Source organism: Macaca nemestrina, chromosome 8, assembly GCF_043159975.1.
Source record: "Macaca nemestrina isolate mMacNem1 chromosome 8, mMacNem.hap1, whole genome shotgun sequence".
Classification (NCBI taxonomy): Eukaryota; Metazoa; Chordata; class Mammalia; order Primates; family Cercopithecidae; genus Macaca; species Macaca nemestrina.
Genome location: NC_092132.1, coordinates 54,273,929 through 54,284,857, shown reverse-complemented (window position 1 = coordinate 54,284,857; position 10,929 = coordinate 54,273,929). Strand labels below are relative to the sequence as shown.

The 10,929-nt window shown below is 35.2% G+C and overlaps 1 long non-coding RNA gene across 1 annotated transcript; it reads right to left on the bottom strand.

Annotated features, from left to right (window-relative positions):
• Window positions 1-371: 371 nt before the first annotated feature.
• On the bottom strand, window positions 372-10,864 carry LOC105497270 (uncharacterized). The gene is made up of 3 exons (XR_011606901.1): window positions 10,718-10,864; window positions 10,368-10,613; window positions 372-4,169 (listed from the first exon to the last, which is right to left on the bottom strand). It is a non-coding gene; the product is annotated as an uncharacterized lncRNA (long non-coding RNA).
• Window positions 10,865-10,929: the final 65 nt, after the last annotated feature.

Below are 10,929 nucleotides of genomic sequence, written 5' to 3'. Positions count from 1 at the left end.
AAATAAGAGCAGTACTAACCAGTCAAATGAGTATAACTAAAACTTTAACACTGTTAAAAATGACATAATCTTTTCACTATTTTCTATTTGATAATTTATAACTTTTGCTGAAAAAGTAAATCAAATATTTTAATTTGTAGCTTGTGTTTAGAAAATAAATTTTTCTTTAAAAAAACGAAGGAAATAAAGGTGGAAGTCTTTGATGCGTTTTTGTTTTTCCTTTCCCAGTGCCTTCCATTCTCAATTCTACTCACCACTAATTACCTGATTTCAGTATAATCAAAATGCTGAAGGAAATAAAGAACCTTTATGACATGTCTTAAGCCTTCCAAACCTTGATAGCATAAACCAAAAAGCATCCGAGACAGGACTCAATCAACTTAGAATTTTATTTTGTCAAGCTTAAGGATGTGCCCGGAAGAAAGAAACATAAATCCACAGGAACAATCTATGGTTCATACCTTTTAAGAAAGATGACTTTCAGGGCTTCAGTATTTAAAGGTGGAGAGCAAACTGAAGGGGAAAGAGAGAGTATATGGTCAAATTACTGACTCCACATGTTGCAAGAGAAAAGGAGCAGGTTGGGGAATAGTCAATCAGGTATTCCTCTCACGCTCAATAAATTGGCACTTTACATAAGGTGAACACAGAGTACCTACCTATGGAAATACCTGACCTTTTGTCTGTAGCTATTAGCTTAGGAACAAAAGCAAGCAGTTTCTTGCATGACTCAGTGTTCAGCTTACTTTTTTCCTTTTGGCATAGTCAATTGGGGTCCTGAGATTTTATTTTTTTTCCATAATAGGAAAATCATAATGACAAATTTATAAATATAATATATAATTTTTCTTACCCTTTGTGAAATTCTTCATTTAAATTCCTAAAATTTTACAAGATTAAAATACATTTAGTAATAATCAATTTTTTAAATACAAAGATTCTAGAAAAGCTTAAGGTACATTATTAGCTATGGTAATTCATTCTGCTTGAAGAAGTTTAAGTAGTGACTTTTTTCAGCACCGAACTGAGATCTTCAGGACCATCCTTCCCTCCTTTCCTCTCCCTCTCTTCCTTCCTTCTTTTTCTCTTGTTCATTCTTTCATTCTTCCTCTTTTTTTTGAGGGGTTGGAGTAGAAGAATAGGCATATACAATTGTGAGGTCTGGAATCTACTTCATATAAGGACAAGGAGCAACTCTGGATAAAGAGAGAGTAAAATACATGCTTTATTTGCCTGCAACTTGTGGGAAAGAGCATCAGAAGGCAGGAGAGGAACTTGGAAGGGGAAGTGATAGAACACTGACGAAAAATCCTACCTCTTCTGTAGTTTTTTCACTAGGGTGGATACTCATGTACTGACAAGCAAGTATCATCTTTAGCAGACTCCACCTGAGTTAATGATCTGCTTTTATTTGTCACTGATTCTACTTTCCACAGGGTATCAGGATGAGAAACCTTCAAATCATGCATCACATTGAATCTCTTGGTGGCACAGGTAGCATGGAGGTGGCCCACAGCATCTGTGGTACAGGTAGGAGATTGCTAACCCTTGTTCAAGAAGACATTGATAGGCAAATAGCCAGGACTATGCTTTTCTCTTGGAAGTGCCTACTCCACTTACTCTGAAAGGTTGACTCCTCACGATTCATTCAGATCTCTGCCTACATGTCAACTTCTCAAGTAGATCATTCCTGAACAGATTCCTACCCCCATCCCATATACTTTATTATTCTGTTACAGTACTCTATTAGTTTCCTACATAGTACTTAACATAATTTGTGCTTGTCTACTTTTTTGTTTACTTACATATTGACTAATACATTTATTTGTTTGTTACAATGTCTTTATAAGAGGAACGTCTTTTTAGCTCTCCAACATTTGCCTAGTGTTTATCACAGTACCTGGAGCATAGCAGTTCTTCAATAAATATCAGTGGAAAGAAGGAGTTATTTAAAATTTAAATTTAAAAAATCCAAACGTGAGGCTGTAATTCTTACTGTGACTCTCAAAGATCCTGATTACTTGGTTTGGATTTTGATGGAGATGCAGAAAGAGAAGCAACATGTATTTCTGCCTCCAGATTAAATGTTGTAGAAGAAAGAAAACATTTATTACACCTAGCGTGCATATTTGATAACTCTTAATATTAAAATAGTTCCTGCTATCTCTTATATTTGTAATACTCCTGTTTATCTATTGCAAGTGTATATTAGTACTTACGGTATTTCAAGAAATATGTAGCACAGGAGATCCAATGAGATGCAAAACAAACCTGCCTCCTTCCTAAAACTGAAAAGATGTTAGTAAACACTGACTTGGAGTTTTTTCATAATGGCATCTTAAGTTGTATTTTTTTATACACACTTTTTTGGCATACTTAGATACAAAGAGTATTCTTCAATTCCATAAAGAATTATGCTTTCTCCTCTTTTTCTTGAAATCTGTGTCTTTTTGGCTTGTGTTTTCTTACCTTTGGTAGAAACATGGATGTCAAAACAGTTTACCTGTAATTTCACTGTAAAAAAGTAACAACTGTGCAAATGCATGTAAGCAGCAACTGACATTTGGCCTCAGTGACAAGGTGACAACAGAGAACGCAGAACTTGGGAACCTGCAGAAAACATGCACCAAATAAAGGCCACATACCCTGCTACTCTGTAATTTCAGTGTTTGTCAGAGTTCACGTTTTCAAGAGAGCTAGAAGTCTAGATTTCTTTTAACATGAAATGATCTGATTTTTAAAATGTTTGGGGGCTAAACTAAAAACCAACAAAGCATATGTGGCAACACTGTAGTAACAGGTCAACAAATAAGATGTTAAACCAGATTTAGCCCTCAAGATGACTGTTTCCTCCATCCTATGTGGTACTTTTCATTTTCAGCAGAGAGAAACTTTGATCACTAACACTTGGGAATATTTAAGGGTAATAACGACTGTTTTGCCAGTTCCTTTCATAGACCATAACAAGTACTTAATATTAGTTGAGTGGACCCACTGAATGCGTAAGTCATTCACACGTTGTTACTGTGGTTCAAGAATTAGAACAATTTAGTGTATATGAAGACAGAAAATTGAAAAATAAAAATTATTTACATATTTTGTAACCATAACAGTTAACAACTTCAAGCACTTTCTCTATGCTAGGTATCATGCAAACACTTTATAAGGATCACCCCACCAATTCTTTATAATGATTCTATGTAGTAAGAGTATAGCTGTCCTTTAACTTATCTAGAGCTGGTAAGCTGCATAGTTAGTAAGAAAAAGAGATATAAAATAATTCTGACACCAAGGCCCATCTTTTAATTGTTATTATTTTATGTAAATTTGTATTGAGGAATAAAAATCCCACAATAAAGACCTAAGAAACAGGCAGTGTTTTGTTTTGAAAGATGACCATGGTTTTCACAGAAAATGGAAAATGAGAAATTTTGAAAACCATGGGACCTATAGAGAAACTGTAGCTTCAGAAAGAAAATGCAAGGACCCAGAATAAGATGAAGGACTTGCCCTAAGGAAAATCAATGAAAAGCTGAACGCTCAGAATCAGGAAAAATGCTGTGTAGGATAGTTATTTCCAATCCTGGCTACATATTAGAGTCATTTTAGAGAGTTTTTAAAAAAGCATCTATGTGCTTGGTCCCAGCAGCAGACTTTTTTTGAGGGGAGAAAGACCAGGACATCAGTATTAGAAATAAGACTAACCAATACAAACTCTTCAGATGATTCTTAAGTGCAATCAGATTAAAATTTCTGCTTTAAATTACCCAGTAACATACAAACTAAACTAAGGGCTCTACAAAGTTGTCTCAAATTCTCTGAAGAGTGGCCAGGATTCCATGCTACTCACTCCCTTCAATCTCACCGGTTCATTTTTATCTGTTTCATATACCAGACTTCTGCATAAGATTTCACTTGAAAAAACAGTTCTGAATTAAAAATAATTCAAAACAGGTTTTTAATTTTCCCATTTCTCTCGGTTTATAATAGGTAATTGACATAAAGGGGCAAATACAGAGACTTCCACAAAACATGTTGACCTCAAGAACACATTGCGGTAGCTTTGGTCAGAGACCAGGTAGATACTTATGATGTTGATGGCACTGGAAACTAGAATGCTGCTTCAGTGCCACCCATGTTCTCCATAAATGTCCTAATCAGTAGTGGCTCTGAGAAAACAGAAAAGAGAATATGAAAAATGTATTATTTATCTTTCCAGTCTTTGAAACTTCTTTCAACTCTGTGAGGTTGCAGTGGATACTGAGTACCAATTTGCCATTAAATTCTTTCACACATAGGATTCTTTCCTGACGCCACATAAATTTTTAGAGAAAAGTAAAAGAAAAAAATATATCATGAAAGAAGAAGAAAAATAACTTAGCAAAAAGAATTTGGAAATGGGAAAATAGAAAACAAAACTGAGATTTTAAAATATTGCAACTGAAAATATTTGAAGAAAGTGTAATACAATATAAATTAAGAGACAGGCTAGAAAATTGAAAGGCCAAAAGAGAAAGTTCTATAAAATAGTTTCTTTCATTTACTGGTATCCAATTAGTGCAGAGGTTGCCATTGGGTAAAACATCATCACAAAGACAAGATTTGTCTTCTAATTACCATCAGCTGGTTTCATGTTACAGTTGAAAAATATTCAGGATAAATTATAGGACAATACTTCCATAATTGTATAATTTTTTTTTTTTTTTTTTGAGACAGAGTCTCACTCTGTCACCCAGGCTGGAGTGCAGTGGCGCAATCTTGGCTCACTGCAACCCCCACCTCCCGGGCTCATGCCATTCTCCTGCCTCAGTCTCCTGAGCAGCTGGGACTACAGGCGCCCACCACCACGCCCGGCTAATTTTTTTGTATTTTTAGTAGAGACGAGGTTTCACCGTGTTCGCCAGGATGGTCTCGATCTCCTGACTTCGTGATCCGCCCGTCTCGGCCTCCCAAAGTTCTGGGATTACAGGCGTTAGCCACCGCACCCAGCCCATAATTGTATAATTTTAAGGCTAAAAGTGACTTTAAGTGTTCTTTTATCTGCCTTTATTATCACTAACTAGTCATCCAGTTCATGCTTGATTAAAATGTTTATTAAATGGCTTCTATGGGCTAAGCACAATACTATGTAATGAGGACCCAAAGGCAAACGAGACAGATCTAGTTATTCTATGTTTCATTATATTCAAGTTCATGATACAGATAGAAGGCAAGTAAAAGTATTAAAGGGGGGAATAAATAGGGTGCTTCCAATAGAGAATGAATGCTTAAGAATTATGAATAATTCTAGACAGGGTGGTCAAGGGGTGATGGTGGATAAATATTTCCAGTGGTGAGAAAGCCCTATTTCCAAAAGCACCCCATTCCTTGGGGAAAACAAAGTATAGAAGTTCAAGGCCCTGAAGTCCAGAAAAGCTGAAATAGACTAAATCAAGTGTGGTGTGCGATGAGACTGGAATGGGTCTTGAGAAGCATATTAAGAAGTATACATTTTATTGAGAACCTACTTAAGTTGAAACTCCTAAGTTGACTTGAATTTTATAAAGTTCTTATTGTGTTATAAAGAATAAACTGGAGAGAAGCATGTTTCCATAATACAGGTGAGAAATGATTCAGGCTTGGACTTAAGAGTGGTGCTAGTGGAACTAAAGGTAAGTGGATTGATTTGGAACATATTTAGAAACTAAGACTTAATTATTTGTTGATATTAAAGGGTAAGGGAAGAAAAGCAGTCAAGAATTACATCAAGGTTTCCAACATGAGCAAGTAAAAGGACAGTAGTGCCACTTACTGGCTAATTGGTTGTTGTAGTTTATTACATGTTAATTATATCTCAGTAAAACTGTTTTTAGAAAGCCAAAAGGAGATTCTGTCCGACAGTAATAAGAGCCGTGATAGTGATAGAGCAGGCAAAGTGATTGACAGTTCCTTGCAATAGGTGATATGAATGTGGGGGATACCATTATGTACGTTGTTGTTAGGTGAGGCATCTCTGATGAAGTGAAATATAAATTTTGATCTTAATAACAAAAAGTCACTTTTACAAAATTTCAGAACTGTTTTTCCCAAATCAAGGAAGCACCTAGTGAAAAACTTTGGTGACAGGAGGAAATCTGATTTTTGTAAACACACACACACAAAATATGGCTAAAGCTCTAGAACTCAGAGTAAATGGGATCAGAGATGAATCCAGAATACACGGGGCTGTCTAGGGAGTAGAGTGATGCCATGTACCAAGATTTCAAAAATAATCCTGGAAACACATAAATTTTATTTTAAAAGAACAAGACTAAACAAACCAAAAACCCAGAGGACCAACTTAATTGTGTGAGCCAATTCCCATAATAAATCACCTCTTACGTATCTATTTATATTCTTTTAGTTCTGTTTATCTGGAGAATCTTAATACACCCTAGAACTTGAGAGAAAGGTCCAGTCGGCACATAGATGTGGTAATTAGAAGACATGGGATGAATTTGGCAGAAAGTATGTAGAGTGAAAATGAGCCTGGGCCAGAGCCCTAGGGGACTTAGCAAATTTCAGAAAGAGATAGAAGAGTCAATAAGGAGTGTCCAGAACCAAGGAGATAAAAAGGAAGAGGACACGTGTATCATAGAAGCCAAGGAAGGAGACAGGCAACACCCAATTTAACAAGGCCATCTCAGATGGTGTTGACTGCTATGGAGAGAAATCAAGCAGGTTAAACAGGAAACTAAGACAGCTGGGTGGGAAGAGCACATTGGGTTTTTGTAGAAGTGTGGACAGAAGGGAGACTCAATCATGCAAATATTGCAGTAATAGTGTCACATATTGCTGAGAAGTTAAGCCAGATAAGGGCTAAAAAGTGACAGCTATTTTGTGTGATGGGAAAATATGCAGCAGTTAAAAATGTTTTTGAAAAATAATTGACTTGGAGAAATGTCTTATAATTGCAAGTGAATGCAGCAGAATTGACATGTATTATTCTAAATTTGAATAGTAATTTAATTGACCAGGAAATACACTGTTTTCAGAGTTTCTCTATATGGTGGGATCATAGGTGAAATGATCCAGCTCTTTGTCCCCACCCAAATCTCATCTTAATTGTAATTCAAATTCTAATCCCCACATGTTGGGGGAAGAACTCTGTGGTAGGTGATTACATCATGGGGGTAGTTCCCCCATGCTGTTCTCATGATAGTGAGTGAGTTCTCATGAGATCTGATGGTTTTATAAGGGGCTTTTCCCCTCTTTGCTTTGCACTCTCTCTCCTGTCACCTTGTGAAGGATATGTTTACTTCCCCTTCTGCCATAATTGTAAGTTTCCTGAGGCCTTACCAGCCATGCAGACCTGTGTCAATTAAACCTCTTTTCCTTATAAATTACCCAGTCTTGGGTATTTCTTTATAGCAGCGTGAGAATGTACTAACACAACAGATAACATTTATCATCATCTATATACTTTTCAAAATTTCTGAGGAAATGTTTAATGTATAAAAGTAAAATAGTTTTTTCTTTTAATATAATGTTAAAAAAACATAAAGAAGTAAATATCCAAAAAGCTGCCACACAGATATAAATACTATTGATGTTTTAGCAACATCCAAGTATTTTTTTCTACACATATTCTTGATAGCATTCACTGAGCATTCACAATGTATAATGCACTGTGCTGAGAAGTCTTGTAGATGTGTAAGATTTTGTAATCTAATACTATGCTGCTATTGACCTGAGATACTGCATTTCTAACAAGTTTCCAGGTAATGCTGATGCTGTTTTTCTGAAGGCTATACTTTTCAATAAAATTTTTGTACATCAAAATATTGTTATATGGAGGTCTGTGAAGGGGAAAACAGTGCAGTGAGGGGAAAGAAAAAAGGAGACTTGGGATTTCCTTTCCTTGAGAATCAATTGTTGTCAGATGCTTAGAATGCCTTACGTTACATTAAAGCTCAACTGGGAGAAATAAGTAGTTAACGGTGGCCTCATAATATACTGGGGGTAAATCCACTATGAAGGCAGACTACTTCCTCATTTGATAGGTAGCAAAATTGAAAAAGTTTAGTTCCTGAGTCCTTCCCATATGCATATTCCATTCTTCACTTAGTGTTTTCATTCCTGTTTCTTGCCTTTTCTACATCCATCCCATAGCATGTAAAGTATAATTATCTTCATTGTTTTATTTCCTAAATCATCAGTATTTGTTATAATTTCCTCTTTGACCCAAAGGTTATTTAAGAACATTAACAAAATTCCAAGTATGTGATTTTTCAGGGGTGAAAATTATTATTTTCTAGGGTTTTTTTTTTTTTTTTTTTTTTTTGGTAATGTGGTCATGAGTGCTTTCTAGAAATATATTGAAGTTTTCTCTATATCCGAGTATAAAATCATTTAGAAGTGCTTCAGGATAATTTGAAGAGAATGTAAAAATAAGGTAGAAAAGTAATATATATATATTACACACACATTTAACTACCTTTTCTCTCTTAACTTCCCATTTACTTGGTTTATCAAAGGCTGTAACTGTGCTGGGCTGGTGGCTCACATTTGTAGTCTCACTGCTTTGGGAGGTCGAGGCAGGAGAATTACTTCAGCCTAGGAGTTGTAGGCTGCAGTGAGCTATGATGTTGCCACTGCATTCCAGTCTAGGCTACTAAGCAAGACCCTGTTGTCTCTAAAAAAATAAATCATAAATGTTGAAGTCATAGTCCAACATATTTTTTGCTATATTCTCTTTAATAATATATACAGAAGGATTACTCAACAAATTTTAAATACATAAAACGCACTAATTTAAATGTACGTTTTAAAATAGATATCAATGTACATAAGTAAAACTATCACCCACAAGATACAGAACATATATTTTATATATTGTCATATTTACCATATAGTTTAAATGTTACATCCTATATTGTATGTTTTACATAAAATGTCTTGTTATGTTTAGATTCTGTTTAATAAAAATGTTGCTATTTCTATGATTTATAGTTTTCATTATCTTTAAACTCTTTGATCCTTTGTTTTATACAAATGTATCTCAGGTTACAGATTGATTTTTGACCCAATTTCAATTGTAATAGTGCTATTTAACCAGTTTATAAGTCATCTGTACTATCAATCTACTTTTTGCTAATTTTAATGTCTTTTTGCTATTTCTCTTTTGCCGTTTTTTTTTTTAACCACTTCTTTTCCAAACCAAACATTGGAACATATATATTCTATTTTTGTAGTTAACACTTATTTCCATGTCAAATTTACTTAGATAAACTATATGATGCAGTAACTGCTGTTTTTCCCCATGCAACACGTACAGAAAATGAGGATGTATCCACCCACTTCCAAACCAGTGATTTGGAAGTTTCTTTACAATATCAGTAGTAACATTATGGACAAACTTGCTATTTTTTTCCTGCTATACTTAAAAGTAATGGAAATAAAACTGTACTGTTTTCCAATTTTGTCAGATTTGACATTTAGAATGCTGTTATTTGTCCAATCTACAGTGACAAAGCCCTTTTACTTAGGTTTAGCTTAAGAACATGCATATTTGTATCCACAATACATGCTAAAAATAAAACACTATTTGTTCAATATATTGAACATGTGGCATGCCTTTCCAGCTTAAATGTAAACCGAAATTTTAGACCTAGCTTACGTTTCTATTTTTGTATTTAGTTTTAATGCCCTATACATAACAATTTAAACTCTATGCTACTTAACTAGTTCTAATGCATAGCATTAATTCTTTCATACAATTGCCTCCCTATTCTTTTATTTTAATTCAGGTTCTCTGTTAGCTGCAGTAAATCATTGAGCAAAATTTTCAGGGAAGGTTCTTGATTGATATACTTTCCTAACCCCTGTATATCTAAGAATGTCTTCCACTTTCCTTTGTAAAGAAATGATAACTTGGCAGAGTATATAATTCTTGGCTCAAAATTATTTTCCCTTAAAACTCTGTAGATATTGTTCCACTGTCTTCTGGCTTTTAGAATTGGAGGAGAAAAATCTGAGGTCAGTCTGACTTTTGCCCCTTTGTAAATAACCTGCTTTCTCTCTGTGGATGCTTGTAAAATGTTTTGTCTTTGAAATTCAAAAACGTCACCAGGATATGTCTAGGTGTTTTTCTTTTCATTAAATTTTAAAGGTACCCTGTGAGCCTTTTCCATTTGTAGATCCAGTTCGTTCTTCAATTCTGGAAAATTTTCTTCAATTAGATCCTTAATTATTGTTTCAGTTCTACTTGCTCTGCCCTCAGTTTCAGGTATTCCTATTATGCATATACTGTATCTCCTGGACCGGCCCTCTAGATCTCTCTTTTTCTCCTCTTAATTTTTTTTCCCCTTTTCTCTGTATTCTGTGACAATTTGTGGTTTTGCACTTACTTCAGTAATTCGATTTTGTGGCCAATCCAGCGTGCGCCCTTCTGTTAACTCTCCCAACTTCCTGGTATTTTCCAAGCGCTCTGACATTACCCTCTTTATTATCGCGAACAGGTTTTTAAGCTCCTGTATTATATGATTCTCAATCCTTCTTATATCTTCTGTTTCCATCTCTATATCCCTTCCAAGAGGAGGCATTTTCTCCATTACTTAGCGCTGTTCCTTTCTTCTGAGGGGCAGTATTACGACCTTGGAAACAATAAACATAATTTAATTCCACACAGCCCCAAACAGCCCAAAAATTCTCATTGATAATTATCGACGACTTTATTAAAACGCTTTTTCTTTCTTACCTTTTCAGTTGCTTTTCTTAGAAGCAGGGACCAAAATCAAAGATTAAAGAAGGTCCTCCGAAGCACGGAATAAAACAGACGTTGAAAACTATTCCCCTTACGTCATCTCTGCGCGCCTCACGTCAGGGCTAAGAGCCTAGCGCTTAGCTTTATGGCAGACGGGGCTCTAGCGTTCTAGTCAATTCCGAGGCTGCAACCTCCGCTTCTCCGCT